Genomic DNA, 22,241 nt, shown 5'->3' with positions numbered 1-22,241 from the left:
GGGGGGGGTCCCCTGCTTTTGCCATTCTTCTCACCAGTGTTCAAAATTCCCCAGGCGCCAGGCAAGTTTCGCAACTGGTGCGGGTTCAATGGCGAGATCTCTGGATGCCAGGCTGACGACTGAAATCTGCATCTATCTGCTAAATTTGTATACTACCCTGTACCCGCAGGTCTCAGGCCCCAGCCTGTATATGAAACATTAAAATCCTCCTTGTTAGAGAATTATAAGTCATACCGCTGGTAGGATGTGCACTTGATCTGCTGCTCAGCAAAGTTTTGTTGGGGGGGGGGGGTTGGTTATCAAAGCCTCCCTCAAAGCACATTTTGAGCAACTAAATCTAAGCACAAGGAAAAGCCAACGCCAAATTCAACATCTCTGGAATACACAGAGCTTTTTCCTTCCTCCTGTGAACGCCGTTTTCCCACTGAAATCACTTGGAGCCAAAACTGTATATAATGCTGTGTATATTCTCTCTCACACACTTACACACACCAGCCCAAAAGAGAAGAATTGAGTGCCCAGCGCAAGATCCAGAATTTTTTCAAAATCAGTGCCAAAAAACAGCACTCAAGTTTCTAGTCGTCATGCCCATAAACATTAAATTTGATCTGAAGAAGAAGAAGAGTTTGGATTTGATATCCCGCCTTTCACTCCCTTTAAGGAGTCTCAAAGCGGCTCACATTCTCCTTTCCCTTCCTCCCCCACAACACACACTCTGTGAGGCGAGTGGGGCTGAGAGACTTCAGAGAAGTGTGACTGGCCCAAGGTCACCCAGCAGCTGCATGTGGAGGAGCGGAGACGCGAACCCGGTTCACCAGATTACGAGACTACCGCTCTTAACCACTACACCACACTGGCTCTCAGATCTGCAAGTCTCAATCAGCAGACTAATCAACAAAAGCTTCTGTCCAGAGGTAAGGAACCATTTAGATACGGCTGGACAACAACTCCCCTTGCATTGCAGGGGGTTGGACTAGATGACCCCTAGCGGACCCCTTCCGACTCTATAATTCTACAATCCCATGGTCCCTGAGCGTTGGCCACACTGACCGATGGGAACTGGAGTCCAACCGCCTTGCAGGGCCCTCGCCCCCCGCTTGAGCCAATCAAACGGCAAAGTCTGAGAGCGTAGGGCAAACACGAAAATGTTTTTGTCCTGGTGCATTAACAGTCATCCAGAATTGGAAAGGAAAATATTTCCCAACAGTGACTGGCAGCACGTTTACTCCAATTATCATTAAAAAAAGCACCCTGTGCCATGATTCCAGAAATGGGGGGATTGATTTCAATATTTCAGCAGTGCATGCACCAGCTAGTCAACTGGAATTTTTCTACACATTTCAGAACCTGCCCTGTGACAATGGGGTGCACTTACTTCTCTGGCACCCCCCAACATTGTACCTGCCGTACGTGGCTCCGTACATCCCAGCCCTTCTCTGAACAGCGTGGATTGCGGCGGAAACTGCTATGATTTGTTTGCAAAAACGCTTTGCAGAGGAAAATCTCTGCCTCCTCATCTGACTTGGCTCTGCATGGCAACACCCTCTGGGTTCCATGATGGGCTTTCCCCAACTCCTTGGGGTGGCTACGGGTGAACACCCGCTGCTGCCTTTGTCCAAACTGCCGGGCCACATTCTTGGAAGGGACACCAAAGGTCATCTAGCCCAACCCCCATGCAATGCGCTTATTTCGCAGCAGGAAATAGCTGTGAGTCACTCCAGGCTGCAAATCAACCGACCAACTTGGGGCACAAATTTTAATTCCGGATTAGGGAACCGTTTTTCACCTAAGGGCCCTATTCCTCTCCCCAGGGGCCACATGGAAGCAAAAGTGGGTGGGGCCATGAATTAACCCTTACCCGGTAGGCTAGTTTCTACAGACACTCGAACTCGCCTCTCTGGCTTCCATCGAGATTAGAGCAGAGTTCAAAGACAGCTAGGCAAAAACAGTTGGGGTGCGAAACAGGGCCAGTGAAAGGGTGGGTCCTAGGGAAGGTTCCAAGGGCCACATAGAGAAGCCTGGAGGGCCACGCTGCCCAAGGTTCCCTAATCCTGTTTCACAGAATCTGATGGTGGATGACGGATTCAACAAAGTCATGGAGAAGGGGGTCTGTGGATGGCGATTCACCACAACGGTCCAGATGGAACCTGCCGATTCAGAAGCAGTCTACCTCAGAATGCCAGTGGCTGGGAAGCAGCAGTGTGACGGGAGAGATGTCTGGGGCATCTGACCGACACCTGTGGAATTGCGGGAGGATGACACACTGGACTCCATATAAGTAAGTAAATTTTTATTTATACCCCGCCCTCCCCGGCCAAAGACCGGGCTCAGGGCAGCTGACATCAAATATTAAATACATTAAAACACAATCAAACAATTGATTAAAATACAGCTTAAAAATTAGAATCCGGATAAAATTAAATGACCGCCCACGAATTACAACCATAGGGGTCGGGAACCTCAGGGCCAGCTATCCATGTTGGTCCCACATGAGCCGATTAAGGGCCAAAGAGGTAACTTACAGGATCCCATAGAGGGGGGTCAAACTGGGCCCGGACCAAAGGCCAGGCGGAACAGCTCCATCTTGCAGTCCCTGCAGAAGGATGTCAAGTCCCGCAGGGCCCTGGTCTCCTGCAATAGAGCGTTCCACAAGGCTGGGGCCAAAGCCAAAAAGGCCCTGGCCCTGGTTGAGGCCAGTTTAACCTCCCTGAGGCCCAGGACCTCCAAGATGATATTATTTGCAGACTGTAAGGTCCTCCGCGGGGCATACCAGGAGAGGCGGTCCTGTAAGTAGGAGGGTCCTAGGCCGTAAAAGGCTTTCAAGGTTAAAACCAGTACCTTAAACCTGACCCTGTACCTTTAGAGTCCCTTTAAAGGTCCCTTTACCTTTAGAGTCCCCATTAGCTAGATCAGGCCAAAGGAGACCCCCCTAGTGTCGTACCCTCTTCTCGCCTGGCCACCCCAAAAGTGCACAAGCAGGGCATGAGATGCGCTAGCCGTCAGCTGGAGAAGCAGCGAATTTAATCCTGCCCTAGTCGTGCCTTGAATTTTGGATTCGCTATTCTGCTCCTTGCTGTGAAACAGCTCAGAGAGAGTTATACTGCTGAGCTGCCTATACAGTCAATTTTTTGAAAGTATACATATTTACACTCACATTAATTTAGGGAAAGAGACATATAGAAAGATCGTATGACACCGGGGGGGGGGAGAAATCTGCCTTTTGGGATGCAGAAAAGAGGCCCTGAAATAGCTCTCCATTTGTACAGAGAGCTCTCTGCAAGAAAACAAGTTTGCATTACTAGGGTGGGAGGAAGCAACGCAGAGGGAAGAATGGAAAACTGCAGGGCTGACAAACTCTCCGAGCAGCAAGAAGCTGAGCTCGAGAGAAGAATCTTGCTAAAAAGCCACTAATTGCAGAAAAAAATTATTAGCATAAACTATGACACAAATTTAGCTCAATTATCGCTGACTCCCTTTGCTGGAGTTATAATTAAAAATCCACAGAGCTGGCAGTAAAAACCCAGAGAGAAGGAGACCTTCCTAAAAATAAAATATAAATAAATCGAGCACATCCCCATATTCTTTGGAGACAATAAAACAAAGGGGGCACAAGGGATTTCAGGGTGGGTCCCGGGAGACCCGAGTTCAAATCTATCCTGTGGAGTCAGCCTTGGATAAGTCACTAGCTCTCAAGCTCAGTTTCCCCAGTGTAAAAATACATCTAAATATATTAGTGGGTTTCCTCTCCCCCATTGTAGTTTCTGAACTGTCTTCAAGGGCAGCCCCATGTGGAGCATAAGGCAGTAGCCAAGCCTAGAGTTAACCAGGGCATGGATGATTGACACACAATCCTCCAGGATATCAGGGGTGAAAAAGCGAAGGATTGCCAAGCACTTTGAATAACAAAAAAGTGGTACTACCAACATGAGAAGTCACCTCTTTTTCCCCAGTTTCCCTTGAAAGCTTCTACCTATATGGCTGGGCAAGAGTGAACAAAACATCCGGGAAGTCAAAAGTAATAATATATCGCAGGGGTCGGGATCCTGCACTCTCCAAATGCTGTTGGACTCCCGATGGCTCCAGCCACCATTGGCCAACCATCAGGAATTACAGGAACTGCAGTCTGGCCAAACACCTGGAGGGCCACAGGCTCCCGGGCTTTGTACTTTCGGAACTGTTCCTCTGGGCATGCACAAAGGGCCTTACCCTCACCGCTTGACAACTGCCACCTGCCCTGCTCCCCCTTACGTTTCAGGCAGAGACCTCTGTCCCAGACGGACAACGAAAGGATCACAGAGACCTCCGCCCAACATGTATTTATTTCAGAAATGAAATTTTGCTTTTGCCAACCAGGTGCCCTACAGATGCAATGTTAGAAATGAGCCAGGCAAATTTTGAGACCGGCGCGGATCAAATTGCGATCTCTGGATGCCAGCTTGGCGACTGACATCTCCATCTGGCTGGCCCCTCCAGCTTTCTTAAGCAGAAAGAGCTTATTTGCTGCATTTATATTCCATCCGTTTCTACAAAGTAGTACCCTATAAGGAAGGTTAAGAGGCTGTGACTGGTCCAAGGTCACCCAGCGAACTTCATGGCTGGGTGGGGATTTCAACCCTGATCTCCCAGCCCGACACTCTAACCACTACACCACACTGCCTTCCACCACTGCTATGGGGCAGTATAATAATAATTTCTATAGGTTTTTTAAAAAGTGCCCAGAGATTCCGTTTTGGGACCATGACCTAGGTCTAAGGTGCCATTTGGAGGTCAGCTTAAATATTTGCGTTTCTAACACTGCCTGATCCCACAGGACTCTACTTAAGTGACTGACCACACTGGTTAAGAATAAAGATTCCAAGACCAGAGGCAGTATACCATAAGGATTGGCCGGGGGCCCAGCTGTGAGAGTTGTAGTCCAAACAGTCTGCAGGTCGCCTGGTTGCCAAGGTCTGGTTTAAACGGACTGCACATCCTCATTCTGCTTAACCTCAGCTAACCTCAGTTTCCAAACAAAGGTCCGTATAGTCAAAGCTCTGGTTTTCCCAGTAGTGATGTATGGAAGTGAGAGCTGGACCATAAAGAAGGCTGGTCGCCGAAGAATTGATGCTTTTGAATTCTGGTGCTGGAGGAGACTCTTGAGAGTCCCATGGACTGCAAGAAGATCAAACCTCTCCATTCTGAAGGAAATCAGCCCTGAGTGCTCACTGGAAGGACAGATCCTGAAGCTGAGGCTCCAATACTTTGGCCACCTCATGAGAAGAGAAGACTCCCTGGAAAAAACCCTGATGTTGGGAAAGATGGAGGGCACAAGGAGGAGGGGACGAGAGAGGACGAGATGGTTCAGCGTTCTCGAAGCTACCAGCATGAATTTGACCAAACTGAGGGAGGCAGTGGAAGACAGGAGTGCCTGGCGTGCTCTGGTCCATGGGGTCACGAAGAATCGGACACGACTAAACAACTAAACAACAACAACAACCTCGGTTTCAAAGCGACAACCTAACCAAGAAGAGACTCGCGACATCCAAGCCCCCTTGGACTGTGCCAAATAAACTTCTCGCCCTGGGGTGCAATTCGCCGGAACAGGAGGAAGGCTGCTCAGTTTGGCCCAGCTGTGCAGAACAGTCTATCGGAAAAGCTGAAAATAAGTATTATCTGCAGTGGCTGGGAATTCAAGAAAGCAGGAGCAAAAAGTGGCTGTTTTTCAAGCATCAGCATAGAGTCGGCTCTACCAGGCAGGCTCCGGAGGGGGGGCACACACACCCCCAAGCCTCTCCTTTCTCCTCCTCCTCCCCGCATTCGATGCGTGAGTGCCCACGCATACCGATCCAGAGGCACGCACAACTGCACCAGCACCCTCTCACACATACCAATACAAAACCCACACCTCTCTCGCATATAAAATCGAGATCATCAATAGACGCTGCGCACCGCGCATACCAATGCCCTCGCAGGCCTGCCGGTTAAACACCTTTGCATGTTGAGGATGGCATGGAAAGGGCTGGGGCGCCAGGAGACTTTGGAGAAGAAGGCGGGGTGTTTTCTTTGGGGGGGGGAGAGGAGGGAGACCCACTCCATCGGGGACTTGTGCACGCCTGAAACTTTCAGGCCAGGAAGGCGGGGTGTGTTTTTTTGGGAAAGGTGAATCTGTTTGGTGTGCCAGCGACAGCCATGACAACAAAAGGGGTGAAAGCGACTAACTAGGACGAGGGGGAAGACTGGGGGAAAGGCAGCCTGCAACTGGGGAGAGATCACCCCGCAGAGGGCGCCCAGGAAGAGCAGAAGGGCACACAAATTAGTTTCCAAAGGAGAGTTCAGGTAGGTAGGCAGCTTAAAGATTATTGGCACGGCAGCGCTTCACTGCACCAAAAAAACAAACAAACAAAAAAAACCCTGAGAAGAGATAAAGTAGCCAAAAGAGCTACAAGGAAAGCTTTCTTTGAAACGCCAATATTGCATTCCTAGCGGCAAACATTTTAAGCAGCCACAAGACCAGAATTTCCCAAGGTTTATATGAGCAATGCCGGGGCTATCGCTAAAGCGAGACAAGATTTTTTGGGGGTGCAGAGAAGCAAAGCACGATTCCTGGGGTGCGCACACCCCATCGTCCCTTGCCAAGCCACAGAGAACGGGGAGTGAAACTTGCAGAACATGCTCAGTCAGCAGCATCCTTGAGAGGGATCTGAAAAGAACCCCTCCAAACACCCACAGCTGATAGGGCAATGAAATGTTTGGGGCCAGACCTCCAGAAAGACTGTCCCGGGCACGGCAGAGAAAGTTGGGGGGGCGGTTGTTTTGAAAACAAAGGGTTTTGAAAACACATGCAAGGCTTGAAAAAGAATTGTGGTATAAAACCAGGATTTGATGGAAAGAAATAAACAAGTGGGCCCTGCAACAAAAAGTTGCAGCGCAGTGTGTTGCTGCCCAGCCAGCCATGCCTTCTTCCAGGACACTCCATTGCATCTCTCCTCCCCGTTACTCTTCAGTCTACTCTGCCCCTCCAAATCAGGGGTCAAGTCATGTCGTACCTGCTGCCTGCCAACTCCCTCTTATGCAGGGATCTGGCGGTGTTTTAATTGCATAAAGACTTTCAATCAGAGAGAGAAATTCAGCAGAAAATGAAAGGGAAATAAATGCCCTTTTGCCCAGAAACACGCCCCAAGTGGCAGAGAAAACACCCAGCTGAGAAACAGAGATTAGGAAACGCTGGATTGCACTCTACCCAAATCATTCACGCCACCATCTCTGACAGCAGCGGCAAGGAAGCGAAGCCCCTGGAGGACAAGGATCTCCCATTCATTCCAAAGGAACCATTCATTCCACACAGAGCCCCTCAAAGTATTCGGATGCATTTGGCTTCTTCCTGGGGCCACTGTGCCCCACAACCCAGATGCAGCTGGGAACTCAGGGATGTGAGGGTCTCCCTTCCCGTGCCCTGAAACCGGAGGGGATTTGAAAGCAGGCTGGGAAGGTTTTGGTGTGATTTCAGGAAGCCTGCCCAACCTGTTTAATTAGAAGAAGACGTGTGCAAGCAAAGCATCTCTTCAACCACATCCGGCTCTCAGAAGCTGCTCCACAGACTTGGGTCCACCTAGCTCAGAACTGCCTACACGGACTGGCAGCCGCTCTCCAGGGTTGCAACTAGAAAAGAGACCTTTCTCATTCTCACCTGCCGGGGACTGAACCAGAGACCTTCTCCACCGCTGAGCCTGCCTTCAATCTGGCCCTGAGACAACCTGCACCGATTCCCCCACCCCAACAAAAACTTGCAGGGGGCTCAGCGGCACAGAGCACACATTGCCAGAAATGGCAAACCCTTTCCTTTTAAACCTGGCAAGTAAGAAAGGGGGAGATTGATTTATTTTAAAGAATACAAACCATTTGCTTTCTGCAGTTTTAATCAAAACTTTGGGGGTGGGGGGCAGGGTTGAAGAAAAGTTCTGCTAGCTCCTAAAATAAAAGAGCATTTTTTTTACAAGAGGGTTTCCTGCTGGCAGCCCAGACTCGAAGGGAACTGTAGCACACACGGCTGGACTATCCGCCATCAAACACACCGCCCATCACTTCTAGAACATCTGAAGGCCTGATGGAAACCTCGGGGAGGCTTTCCCCTCCTCCCCACCCCACCCATGGGCATGCAAAAGGTCCAGGGTTCAAGTCATGGCTGGAAAAGACTCCTGGCTGAGCCACTGTGAACAACACTGAGTTAAGTGGACCAACAGGCAGCTTCCTACATTCTTGGCCAGAAGTAATATTAGCTTGCCAAAAGGCAGTCCAGTATGTGGCTGTTTCACAAGCCCAGTTAAAGGTGTGGAAGTGAGAAAGGGACACACACCTGTGTTATAACGAGTCCCTGAAAATGATAGCCAGGAGGATGAAGGTGACTCTCCGGAGCTTTCTGCTCTGGTTTTCGTTATCCCTGAGCTCTCCAAAGCCCTCAACATCCAGGTTTTGGCAGAAGCTCCACACGAGACGCCCAAGCTGTATACCTACATGCAACCGGATTCTGAAGCTCTGCAACCCAAACACCTTTTGACGTCTGCGTTCCTTCCACAAAAGCCCAGCTAAACCTGGAACACTGTTTCCAAAAACGCCACCTTTGGATCTCAGGAACAAATGCACACACTGCGAGGTCTGAGTTCCCTCGCTTTGCTTCTGCCCTAAGCAAAAAACCCGAAAGCATCCCTTTCCACAGCTGGAAACTCTGCCAGGACAACAACTTCGTTCATGAGGATCCAACCAACTCAGCCGAGACCCCTGTCCAGCCTTGAGCTTTGCAATGCTTGACCCCAGCACTCAAGACCTGCAAACCTGTTTTCTGCCATCAGCTGTTGGACGGGCAAAGTTGCAGTGAACGGAGACTGCAACCTCTGAACATGTGCAGAGTGCCTTTCCCCTCCCTGCTCACTACACTCGAGACGCCTGCAGCTGAGAGGTTGAGAAAGCAGCCAGCAAAGCTGGGAACGGGGAGCTTCAGCCCCAGCACCTCTTTCACAAAATTAACCAATTCTTGGCTCAGTGCAGAGAAGGTATCTCAGAAAACAGTGGCCCTGATTCAGAACCTCAAGGGTCAAATTGGGGGCAGGCGATGCACTTCTTGGCTGATTCAGATTTCACCAGGGTGACTGCCTAGTTGACAGTTCAGTGGTGAATCGATTTATTTATTTGCTCATGCCTATCTTTTGCTTCTGGTGGAGCAAAAACAAGCAACAATTGTTTTCCCCCCTCCTCCGCCCAGGAAAAAAGGCCCTCGAGTTTGGCACAAAGCAAGGCTCGGACCATGCAACCCACTCTGGGCAAACACAGAAGTCACCAGACAAGACGCCCGCAGTTTGCTCTTTGGCACCCCAGAAAGATAAGGGGAGAGGAACATCCCAGGCCAGAATTTACAGGAAGCAAACTTCGCACTTACCTTTTTCGCTTTGGCTGGATCCTGTAAAAAACTCCTGTTAAGTCACTCACTGAACCCACCACCCTGAATTATGGGGTTCAAGCAAGAATTATGGGGGTGGCCTTGCTTCTTCTGAAGTGGGGGGACGACTCAGCCCACCCCTCCAAGCCTAAATCTTATCGGAAGTTGGGCACAGGGAAAGCACCAGATGGAAGAGGAGGGTCAGATTGTGGGGAAACCCCACACTGGGGGAAATGGAAGGAGGACCCCACAGAATCGAGGGCAGGGAGCATCTCTGCCAACGGCAGCACGGGGCAGAGGGACCTGGCAGCGCAGCCAGGAAGCAGCCAAGCGCCACCATCCAGCGGCGAGGGCAAGGAGGCCAGACTCCCAAAGGCTTTGACTCTGCTCCCCAGACAAACCAAGGGAAGGAGACATCAGACATTCCTTCACAACAGCTTGACCCGTCTATGGGTACCCACCCAGTGCCTCATGCAAGTCACATGACCCCAGGAGCCCCCCCCCCCGTTCAGAGAGACATCCACCCCCACTAGGAACTTTGTGCTCCCTTCCTATATGGGGTTCTCTTTCCCCGCCATTATCTGAGACATCACTGCTGCTCCAGACAATTCAGACGAGCCAGCTCACAGCTTCAGGGTAGCCTCACCACTCCCTCCACCACCACCCCCCATGTAAAAAAGTGGGTGCACCCACTTTCAGGCAGCCTCCATCGAAACCCCCTCGCTTCCTGCATTGCAGGGGGTTGAGCTGGATGACCCTGTGGGGTCCCGTCCCGTCCTAGATCCTCCACCCAGTCCCAACTTCGCGCCTCCGTCCCACTTTATTCACGACCGTCTTTCTGCTCCTCACCCCAAACCCCGTCTAGGGGCTCCCCCAAAAGGAGGCTCCAGCCTTCAGAAAAGATCTCCTGCGCCACCTCGTCCCCTTTCTTCCCCCAATCTTCTCACCCTCCCCACAAAACCACACGTTGCTCTACGGGGCCCCCAAAACTTTCCCCCTCTTCGTCCCTGAACCCTCACCCTCGGAGAGGTGGGGGGTCCCCAATCACCTCGCCTCCCGCTCAGGCGCTCTCGGATCCCCCTCCAATCCGCCCCCAAACTTTCCCCGACGACCCCACCCCAACGCGCCCGGCGCGCACGTGCTCCGCTCCGGGGCCGCCGGGGGCTCGTCGGGGCGCGCCAAGCTCCCCGCGTCTCACTCACCGGGCGCGCATGATGGCAGCATAAGCAGAAGAAGCGGCGGCGGTGGCGGTGGCGGCGCCCGCCTCCTTCTCCTCCCCGCGCCCGGGACGCCCCCGCCGGGATCTGCCCGTCCAGCGCGGCCTCGGGGCGGCCCGGCGGGGAGGCTCCGCCATAGAGCGGGCGATCGAGGGGGCGAGCCGGCCAGGCGCGCACGAGGAAGGGAAGGGAGGCGGGCCGGCCGGCCGGCGAAGGCGCGTCCGCCCCGGCGAGCCCCGGCTGCGCTGCGCTCTCGCTGGAGCGGGTGCAGAAGCAGCAGGCGCCGCCGGCGCGGCTGCCTTTCACATGGTGATGAGCGGGCGCGGCGCTGCGCATACTGATGCCGCCTCCGCCCCTCCGCCGACTGGACGGGGGGGCGGGGGAGGGGGGAGGAGGAGGAGGAGGAAGGGGGGGTCGGCCCGAGCCGAAGTTGAGCGGCCAGGGCGCTCTGTACGCGCGCAGGGGCGCTCATCTCCACGCGCGCACGCACCACACACACACAAGCGCGCCGCTGGATTCTGGAAATGTGCGCAGGTTCGGAGCGGGCAGGCAAGGAAGATGGATAACCGCCTTTTGTTCTTGTTGCGTGAATATATACGAGCAGGAGTTGATCAATCGACAGCTGATGGATAATGGGAAAGGGGTTTTTTAAAAAAATAACAACAATAATAAATTGTGATTGTAATATAAGGAATGAAATGGGGGTCAGAAATCAAAATGTAATAGCAAGCGATGGGGGAAAGCAGGGACGCGTCTAGGACGCAAAGTGGGAAGTCAACTTTTGGGGGCGATTGTGTTAAATTTGATGTGATTTGGCACTGATGTTGTCCAAAATTGGGAAAACTAATAAATGTTATTTGGCAAAAAAAGAAGAAATGCGTGCAGACCAAAGCCAGAAAGCGTCCATGCATTGAAAGAAGAGCAGCAACCATAGAATCAGAATTGTAGAGTAGTGTGGGGCCCCCAGAGCCATCTAGTCCAACCCCCCGCACTGTAGGAATGTAGAAGCAACACCAAAGATGTTTAATCATTCTTTACTTTTGTACAAAGCCAGTTGTTGGAATTGCCTCTGAGCATACCAAGAGTTTGCACTCAAAGACATGACTTTAACACGGACTTCTGCTGGATCATGGAGCTCCCCTTTGTGGCTAGTTACATTTTATTTGCCAAATATTCCTCTAACTTGCGCTCTTGAATGAATCATTATTCACTATAAAGGTTTGTTCCTTGTGTTAAGGTAAGGAAGCTTGGTATCTCCTGTCGGGGTTTTCCATTTATTTATTCTAATTCTTATTCTTGTTATTATGAATTCCACATATTATAGCTTACAATTCCTGTTTCTTTTTCCTATGGAAGTTAGTATAAAACAGGGGTCAGCAAACTTTTTCAGCAGGGGGCTGGTCCACTGTCCCTCAGACCTTGTGGGGGGCCAGACTATATATTGGGGGGAAATGAACAAATTCCTACGCCCCACAAATAACCCAGAGATGCATTTTAAATAAAAGGACACATTCTACTCATGTAAAAACACACTGATTCTTGGACCGTCCGCAGGCCGGATTTAGAAGGCGATTGGGCCTGATCCTGCCCCCGGGCCTTAGTTTGCCTACCCATGGTATACAACAACCAAAATAAACACGACAACAGAATTTGGCCTGGACTGTCTTGGAACCAGACAGTTTGTCCCACCTACCTTATCTATCTGAATCCTGAGTCATTTTGGGGGGCCCATTTTCAGTTCCCCAAATGAGTACCAGAGGAGCAAAAAGCCTTTTTGGTGGTGGCACCATCTCTCTCCAGTAAACCCCGCTTGGCAACTACGCCAAAGTATTTTCGACACCAGATCTTTCAAACTTGGATCAGTTTTTTAAATCTATACCAATTCTTCGGTTTAGCTTTTGGTTTGTGCGGTGTATTGTCTGTTCCTAATTTGTTTTATTTCGTTTGGTAAAAACAAAGCACCTCTGTTATAGGGTGGTTTATAATCATTGTAATAAAATCAAGGGTGGTTCACCTTTTGTCTTCTGGCTCATGTTGGACTCCATTTCCCATCAGCCCCTCTGCCAGCAGGGCCAAAGTTCAGGGAGGCTGAGAGTTGTGGTCCAAAATGTTCGGGACGGCATCAAGTTTGCTGCGAAAGGTCACCATTTTTATGTTGTGTACCACCCTGAGATCTGGAGATGAAGGGCAATATACAAATTTAATAAATCATCATCATCATAATCACAGTGTAAAAACAAGAGGGGGAGTGCACATTATAAAATGAATGAGGTGAGAAGTAAAATGAGTTTAATTAAGCGCAAATCACATTAAAAAACAACAACTCTGTGCTTTGGAGAAAATATGTTTATCGTGGCTAGAGTGTTTTGTGTGTGTGTACGCACACACACATTAGATAAATAAATAAGCCTGGCTGTCGACCCAACAAATAAGACAATTGCCAAGTCCAACTCAACCACTTACATACCTAAATCTTAATTTTAAATTTCCAGTTTTATACGTAGCAATTAATCATAACGAGAAATTCGACATGAAAGAAATAAAACTGAAATAATCAAGCTTTTCCAGTAGAGTCTAGGTTGTGGGCAATGCCACCTCTACTCAGAGAAGACCCACTGGAAATAAAGGGCGTGACTTAAGCCTATTGATTTCAATAGCTAGAACTAAGTTGGCAATCACCCACTTTTACATAAACTTTGTAAAATGGGACTTGTGCCTTAGGAACTCTTCCCAATGTGTGATAGCCATATTAAGACGGTATTTTTTGAAAACCCAACCTTGTCTTTTGACATTCCGAGCAATACTTTTTTCTCCAATGTGTCAAGAACAATGGACAACTAAATAGGAAGAAACAGCATTGAACTGCTGACTAATGGCATCAAGTATTTGACAACGGAAAGCATGTGAGATTTCAATTTTAATTTAATTGAAACACATTTTGATTGACCAATGCTCCCAACTTTAATACGAGTTCCACATTTTGAGGGTCAGTGTCTCATTCGGTATTGCCTTTCAGCATCTTGCAATATCTGAATAGGAAGTTCCCAATATTTGCAAACATTCCATTCCATCTTAAGCTCATTTTCCTCCACAGACGGAAATTCCTAGCCTCATTCCTCTCCGTCCTCCAGCCCTCGATTTAAATCAATGGTTTCCAACTCTTGGGGGGCCATCACCCTCTTGGTCCCATAAACACATCCCCAATGCCCCCTTCCCCGTAAAAAGCATTATTCCAAATAGCTGCTTGCACAACCCTCTACGAAAGATAACACCACAAAATTCAAAGCAGTAACAATTAATTCCACATTTCATTCAAAATCCAATTAAAAATGTTTAGTTGGCGAAATTAAGTGGGGAAATTCGCAACCAGCAAGACCAGACTCTCCTGGAAGATTGGAAGATATTTATGATATATTTGAGAGACAATTGTAATCAACTGACATCGCTTGCAGGGTTGCCAGGAGTTTTGTAAGGAGAACTATATGAATTATTGCGAAAAAGGACTAAGAAGGAGTTTATTTAGGATTTGGATTTTATAGCAGTAACCATTAAAATAAAAATGCAAAATCAGAAAGAAAGTTAGAAAACGATTAGTCGAGGTTGACAGAAGTCCTAGGCTGTGATAGGCAAAGGTTGTATGAGATGGGGTGTTACGTTTGGAAAACATGTGCAAAAACCAATAAAAATTACAGTGGATGCTTGGGTTGCGAATGTGATCCATGTGGGAGGCACATTCGCAACCCGCAACATTCGCAACCCACGGTCCTGCTCTGGTGCTTATGTGCAAAGCGTGATTTAGTGTCTTTGCGCATGCGCAAGCACCGAAACCCGGAAGTAACCCGTTCCGGTACTTCCGCGTTCGGTGCGTTGCGCAACCCGAAAACACATAACCTGAAGCGTCTGTAACCCGAGGTATGACTGTATATATATAAAAACCTCTTTAGTCAAATTAATTCAACAAAACCGACGTGCTTGACGCAGGGATACAAGTTCTGCAAAGTCTGATAGTCTTTTACATCGCCCTCGCCTCTTAGCTCCCACCCTGGGTAATCCTACCAGCCCCCAGGGGGCGCTGCTGCACACTATGGGAAGCACTGATTTGAATGGCGAGACTGGGGACCAACACCAGCCACCTAAGGCTGGTGGGCTTCCAGCTGCTGGACTACAACTCCCATCAACTGTGCTGGCTGGGGCTGATGGGAGTTGTAGTCCAAAAAAGGGGGGAAGCTAGGGGGCACCAGGTTGAGGAAGGCTGGCCTAAAATGAATTGCCTCTCCCTGCCCCCATCCACCAGTACTGCCAGGGCCAGTGTGGTGTAGTGGTTAGAGCAGTGTTCCCCAAACCTGGGTCTCCAGCAGTTTTTTGGACTACAAATCCCATTATCCCTGCTAGTTTGGGAGGGGGCTGTGGGAAACTCAAGTTTTAGGAAACCCTGGGTTAATGTGTTGGGCTAGGAACGGGTTCGAATCCTCACTCAGTCATGAAGCTCACTGGATCACCTTGGGCCAGTCACTGCCTCTCAGCCCAACCTACCTCACAGGGCTGTTGTGTGGAGAACCTATGTGTTGCCACCTTGGGCTCCTCGAAGAAAAAGGTGGGATATAAATAAATAAATAAATATAGTAAGACATGGAGTTTTCTTGGCAGGGATACTGGAGTGGCTTGCCGGTTCCTGCTCCAGGTGGATCACGTTTGTTCAAAACTCTCCACTATGACCTGTCCATCTTGGGTGGCCTTGCACGGCATAGCTCATAGCTTCTCTGAGTTATTCAAGCCCCTTCGCCACAGCAAGGCAGACAGCATCTTAAAAAGCAGATACATCACCTTGCCAACAAAAGTCCGTATAGTTAAAGCTATGGTTTTCCCAGTAGTGATGTATGGAAGTGAGAGCTGGACCATCAAGAAGGCTGATGGCCGAAGAATGGATGCTCTTGAATTCTGGTGCTGGAGGAGACTCTTGAGAGTCCCATGGACTGCAAGAAGATCAAACCGATCCATTCTGAAGGAAATCAGCCCTGAGTGCTCACTGGAAGGACAGATCCTGAAGCTGAGACTCCGATACTTTGGCCACCTCATGAGAAGAGAAGACTTCCTGGAAAATACCCTGATGTTGGGAAAGATGGAGGGCCCAAGGAGAAGGGGACGACAGAGGACGAGATGGTTGGACAGTGTTCTTGAAGCTACCAGCATGAGTTGGACCAAACTGCGGGAGGCAGTGGAAGACAGGAGTGCCTGGCGTGCTCTGGTCCAGGGGGTCACGAAGAGTCGGAAACAACTAAATAACAACAGTAAGACATAGACACAGGGCATGGCACCCACTTTGGGGTGGTCTCAGGCCCCTTCTTCCTCCACAAGCAGCTCAACAAGAAACCTTGGCTGGATCCAGACACATCAAAGCAGCGTTTCAGGAAAACGTGTTGTAAACTTTGTATGAAAAATCGAGTTGGCAAAAAACGGAACTCCACGGCGCCCTCTGGTGTCGCAATGTTATATTGCATATACAACGCATATAAAACACCTTTTTCTTTACCAATCTAGCAGAGTCCCTAGTTGCTGACCAGGTGTTTGCGGCGCTGCAGAATTTTCTGCCCTCTAAGAAGCCCGCCACCCTCCCAATCGCCCCTTTCTGGAGCCTGTGGGAATCCTGCAACTTTCAAAGGTCCCTCTGGCTTTCCTTCCCCCTTGCAGGAGGAAAGATGAAATCCATGACAGAAGAGGGAGGGGGGGGGGTAAAAACATGGCAAGCTTTTGTCTGCACAGCAGTAATTGGCCCTGACAGATGCAAATAAAAACACATCTCCCCCAGCCAACGTGATTGGCAGCAAACACCTGATTAATGCAGAGAGATTAGGAGATAATGGACATCTGTCAGCCGTAATGACCAAGGACGGCTTGCCATGTCACCCTGTGCTTGATTGACAGGCCGTTGTGTGTGGGGTGGGGGTGGGGAGAAGGGAGAGGCAGGAGCCACGTGGGCGAAGGGGGGCTGCCCCACATGCTTGCGGTGGTTCAGTGAGGGCAGAACATGTCGCTAGTCCTCTCGATGCTGTTTGGTACCCTAGTACAGCGCTTCCAACACTATCTGGAAAATTCTCCCCCGCCCGGATTTTCTGACAACTCATCCATCCAAAGTCAACTTGTCAGATACGCTGTTGTCATTTTCTAGTTGTGCAGAGTGGGCGGGGAGTCCACGTCCACCTTTATCGCGGTGCTACGTGTCCTGGAATGAACAACGCAGGCATTTTTTAAAAATCTCTGTTCCTTTTTCCCCATCAGCGGATAGAATTTGACAGTCCGAAAGGCGTCGGCGACAGGGAGGTCAGTCAACGGGCCGGAGGAATTTCTGGATGTGGGAAGTTCATGGCAGGACACACTTACACACACAGAGAGAGAGAGCACGTAGTTTAAACTGCGGAACTCTCTCCCACAGGAGCCAGTGGTGGCAGCTGTAAAAGAGGATTGGACAAATTTACGGAGACTCATAGAATCATAGATGGCTGAGGCAGCCCAGGGAGTGACTGGGACAAGCCAGTCAGATGGGCAAGGTACAAATAATGAAATTATTATTCTTATTAGAGTTGGAAGCAACCATGAGGGTAATCTAGCTCAGGGGTGGGCAACCTAAGGTCCGGGGGCCGGATGTGGCCTAATCGCCTTCTCAAAGCGGCCCACGGACGGTCCTGGAATCAGCGTGTTTTTACATGAGTAGAATGTGCCCTTTTATTTAAAATGCACCTCTGGGTTATTTGTGGGGAATAGTAATTCGTTCATTTTTTTCCAAAATATAGTCCGGCCCCCCACAAGGTCTGAGGGACAGTGGACCGGCCCACGGCTGAAAAAGGTTGCTGACCCCTGATCTAGCTATTAGCTATGATGGAGGCTCTGTTTGCCTCCACAGCTGAAAGCAGCAATGCTTTCGAATAAAGGTAAAAATGGCAAAGGACCCGTAGATGCTTAAGTCCAGTCAAAGGAGACTATGGGGTGTGGCGCCCATCTTGCTTTTCAGGCTGAGGGAGCCTGCGTTTGACCACAGACAGCTTTCCAGGTCGTGTGGCCAGCAGGACTAAACCACTTCTGGCTGAATACCAGTTTCTGGAAACCACAGAAGGGGAGAGGGCTCTTATAGAGGAGGGTCTCAAAACAAAGCCTGATGAGGAATGGTTGAGGGAGTTGGGAACGTTTAGCCTGAAAAAGAGGAGACCGAGAGGAGATATGAGAGCCATCTTCAAATATCTCAAGGGCTGTCACACGGAAGATGGAGCAAGCTTGTTTTCTCTTGCTCTGGAGGGTAGGACCCGAACCCATGGCTTCAAGCGACAAGAAAGGAAAATCTGACTAAACATCAGGAAGAACTTTCTGGCAGCAAGAGCTGTTTGACTCCCTTGGGAGCTGGTGGACACTCCTTCACTGGAGGTTTCTAAGCAAAGGTTGGACGGCCATCTGTCATGGATGCTTTAGTTGAGATTCCTGCATTGCAGGGGGTTGGACTGGATGACCACCAGGGTCCCTTCCAATTTTACGGTTGATATTTTATGCTTTAATTTCCTTCACCCTTATGTTCTGTAAGAATGTGTGAAAATATTTTTCGTGCAACTCTCTTTGCTGCGTATATGTTTTGTGTGTATGTGTGTATGCTACAATATTAGATCAGAGCATATATTTATTTTTGTGAATATCAATCTCACACACTCACACCTGTAAGTTAGTTTTTCTGGGAATCCAGGGCTACAAATTGGATTTGAATAGCTATGCAATTAATCGTTACTGTTTTGAATGCTACTGTTTTGAATTTTACTGTGTTTTCTTCCGTAGCGGATCGTGAAAAGCATTATTCTGAGTAATGCTTTTTACAGCATAGGGGAGCACTAGAGAGGAGTTTGTGGAACCAAGTGGGCCTGAAAAAAGTTCGGGAACCACTGGGTTTGCACATTCCTTTGCCAGGAGTGATGTGGAAAGTAACAAGCCCTGTTCCACCTCGTTTTGTTAAGAGAGTCTTGCATCCTATGTGTCAGAAGCTGCTCGGAGCATTGCAAATGTTTCGGAAGAGCAGGATGGATGCAAATCTTCTGGGACTGACAGTCAAGAACATCGGGGACTCCGACAGAAGCACCTTCCTTACGATGGCATGGCGCCACTGGGCTTTTGGTTAAGAGCCAGTGTGGTGTAGTCGTTAAGAAGGTAGTCTCGTAATCTGGGGAACCGGGTTCGCGTCTCCGCTCCTCCACATGCAGCTGCTGGGTGACCTTGGGCCAGTCACACTTCTCTGAAGTCTCTCAGCCCCACTCACCTCACAGAGTGTTTGTTGTGGGGGAGGAAGGGAAAGGAGAATGTTAGCCGCTTTGAGACTCCTTCGGGTAGTGATAAAGCGGGATATCAAATCCAATCTCCTCCTCTTCTCTTCTTTGAAGACTGGGAGGCAGAAAGTTAGCTTGTGGGTGTCCAGTGTTCCTGCAGCTCCTGGACTCCCCATTTCTAGTCCACTTGGTGGCCGGAGGGAAACTTACAAATGCTGCAGCAGGGCCTTCTTGGTGGTAGCTCCCAGGCAACTTTGGAACTCCCTGCCCAGAGATTGGCTCCCTCCTCCCTTTAGCAGCAGGAGAAGGCTCTTTTATTCTGACAGGCCTTTGGAAACTGACTGTTTTGGAGTTGTTATTTTTTTTAAAGGACTTTTAATAATGTTGTGCTGTTTTTATTATCCGTATTTGAATAGATTTGCTTCTTTAGATATAGTTTCAATTCTGTAAAAATCTAATTACCTTTTAACGATAGTCTTTTGCATGTTTTTAGCTAGTTTCCCTATTTTTGCATATTATGTTCACTCCTAAACATCCATTTGAATGCGCTCTGTACTCTAGCATATGCCAGTTTACATTACTTGGCTGGAAAACCACATTGTTAGTTGCGATTCCTGCACTGCAAGGGGCTGGACTAGATGGCCCTTGGGGTCCCTTCCAACTTGACCATTCTACGTTAGCAAAATCCGTAGTAGTACAGATTTCTAAGGTAGGCTGTGTTTCAGAAAGCACAAATCACGCAAGTTTGCCTGTAAATGCAAACTGAACCCACCTGCTCCCTGGTCCACGGTGGACATTGTATGATGTCTGAATGCTTCTCAGTACTCTATGAATTGACTCCTTTTGCGACCATTGAGGCTACTTTTAAAATGAGGCTGCATTATAAATTGCATTTTAACCTGTATTTTAAATTGGTGTTTTTTTTCTTTTCCTATTATGTTTTTACTGTAATTTTACTGGAGTTAGCCACCCTGAGCCCAGCTCTGGCTGGGGAGGGCGGGGTATAAATAAAATTTATTATTATTACTCAGAGGAGACCCATGAAAAGCCACGAACATGACTAAGCTGGGTCCAGCCGTTTCAGTGGGACTACTCGAGGGAAACCTGGCCAGAGATGACCCGCCGTGTTCGGAGCAGTGTGGAAACTCCACGATGCTGTGGATCTGGAAAAGCCCATTCACACTCACCGCGCAGAAAGCTGCCACCCGATTCTGCAACTCTCAGACAACAGATCATACCCTCCAACATGTCTCCAATGAAAATAGGGGTGTCCAGCGCCGTTTTTCTAGAAGGTGATGTCCCAGAACCCACCTCCTTCGTTCTCTTTGAATGGAAATGGCTGTCCACCTGAGAAATGAATTCTGGAGAGTCCTGGCTGTAAAGAAGCCCTAGACCACGGGTAGGCAACCTAAGGCCCGGGCCCCAGATCCGGCCCAGTCGCCTTCTAAATCCGGCCAGTGGATGGTCCAGGAATCAGCGTGTTTTTACATGAGTAGAATGTGTCCTTTTATTTAAAATGCATCTCTGGGTTATTTGTGGGGTATAGGAATTTGTTCATATTTGCCCCCCCCCAAAAAAATATAGTCTAGCCCCCCAAGGTCTGAGGGACAGTGAACCGGCCCCCTGCTGAAAAAGTTTGCTGACCCCTGCCCTAAGGTAAAGGCAAAGGGACCCCTGACCATTAGGTCCAGTCGTGACTGACTCTGGGGATGCAGCGCTCATCTCGCTTTATTGGCCGAGGGAGCCGGCGTGCAGCTTCCGGGTCATGTGGCCAGCAGGACTAAGCCACTTCTGGCGAACCAGAGCAGCGCATGGAAACGCCGTTTACCTTCCTGCTGGAGCGGTACCCATTATTTTATCTACTTGCACTTTGACGTGCTTTTGAAGTGCTAGGTTGGCAGGAGCAGGGACCGAGCAACAGGAGCTCACCTCATCACAGGGATTTGAACTGCCGACCTTCTGATTGGCAAGTCCTAGGCTCTGTGGTTTAACACACAGCGTCACTGCCCCCTTCCCTAGGGACATCCTATTCCGTACCCTCCAACATTTCTGCGATGAAAATAGGGACGTCCTATGGAAAAGCGGAATGTTCCGGGATCAAATCAGAAAGCGGGACGGCTTCTGTAAATCCGGGACTGTCCCTGGAAAATTGGGATACTTGGAGGGTTCTTGTGATGGCCTGGGATTCGGACTCGGATGCTGAACCTGAGGGATCCCAGTCTGCACAGGATTCCCCGCCTCCAGAACCAGCTGAGCCGGGGCTGGGGCGTGAGCCTGAAGGGTCCTCACCTGTGCTGGATCCTCAGGTGCAGGCACCAGCTGAGTCTGCTCTGGCTCCTGAGGTGATGGAGGACCCATTGCTTGCTGGTGCTCCACTCTCAGCCCCGTCAGGGGAAGCTGAGGTTGCCTCTGGGTCCGGTAACCCTCCAGCCTCTCCTGAGCTGCAGAGGCTCAGGGCAGAGAGGCGGAGGGAACTAAGTTTCCACAAGGAGGAGTGCTCACCTCCAGGCCACGAGAGGCGAGTCACCAGAGGATCGGGGCCGCCCTATGCCTCGGGGCAGATAAAAGCCAGCCAGGCCCAGTCCCAGGTTGCGGGAGCAACATTGTTGGTTGCTAGTTCCTGCCTGCACCCTGTCCTGCTTTTCTGCCTGACCCGCCCTGGCTCCCTGCTTGCAAGCCTGTTCCTGACTTCACCCAACTCCCTGCCCTGCACCCAGCTTCAGCTACTACGGACTGCCTCCTCGCTGCACCTTTGACCACGGACCGGACTTGGACCTCGCCTCTTGGGTAACCCACGGGACCAGCACAGTTCTGGAAGATGTGCCATGCAGAGAGCATCTTATGTTGCATGAGGTCTGCCTCCTTTGGGGTTCTGCCATGCCCCTCCACCCCACCCGATGTGGCCAAGGGTTTTCCTTCCAGCCGGGCCTCGTCTACAGCGGGTGCGCCCGTCCGTGTGCGCACAGGCTCCCTTCCCTGCATACTTGAAGAGGCTCCCGGCCAGCGGAGGAATGCAATCGTGATCAGGAAGATGAATGGGGAAGGGAGGCGCTTGGTGAGGCAGGGTGCGCACGGCAGGAGGAGGGGTGGGCTGTGGAAAGACCCATCGCCAGAGCTGCCTGGAGGGACTAGGCCCAAGCTTGACCCGTGTGGCTCCGCTGGGAAGCCCTTTGACTCCAGCGGAGCCACGGCTGTCAATCAGGCAGTTTTCAATCCATGTCAGATGATCCCTGGGGGGCCCCTGCGCTGCCTCATAACCATGCACCGGTTTCCAGACACTGCCAGCCGCTGACACATGCCTGACCTCCGTTAACTCTTTCA

At 50.0% G+C, this 22,241-nt stretch overlaps 1 protein-coding gene and 1 long non-coding RNA gene across 4 annotated transcripts in view; one reads left to right on the top strand and one right to left on the bottom strand.

Annotated features, from left to right (window-relative positions):
- NPAS1 (neuronal PAS domain protein 1) overlaps positions 1–10,778 on the bottom strand; it is a 100,922-nt gene extending 90,144 nt beyond the window's left edge. Inside the window, exon 1 of one of the 3 annotated variants that reach the window (XM_081018689.1) lies at positions 10,612–10,778. The gene's annotated coding sequence lies outside the window, so the exon portion shown is untranslated. Of the gene's footprint in view, positions 1–9,409; positions 9,429–10,611 lie in introns of those variants that run through there. The other 2 variants (XM_081018688.1, XM_081018690.1) reach the window with 2 other exon arrangements.
- LOC308484628 lies at positions 55–20,399 on the top strand. The gene is made up of 3 exons (XR_013990056.1): positions 55–914; positions 2,063–2,278; positions 19,952–20,399. It is a non-coding gene; the product is annotated as an uncharacterized lncRNA (long non-coding RNA).
- Positions 20,400–22,241: the final 1,842 nt, after the last annotated feature.

Source organism: Podarcis pityusensis (assembly GCF_964106645.2).
Source record: "Podarcis pityusensis genome assembly, chromosome: 8".
In the NCBI taxonomy this organism is placed as follows: domain Eukaryota; kingdom Metazoa; phylum Chordata; class Lepidosauria; order Squamata; family Lacertidae; genus Podarcis; species Podarcis pityusensis.
This window is presented reverse-complemented; position numbering and strand designations above follow the sequence as displayed.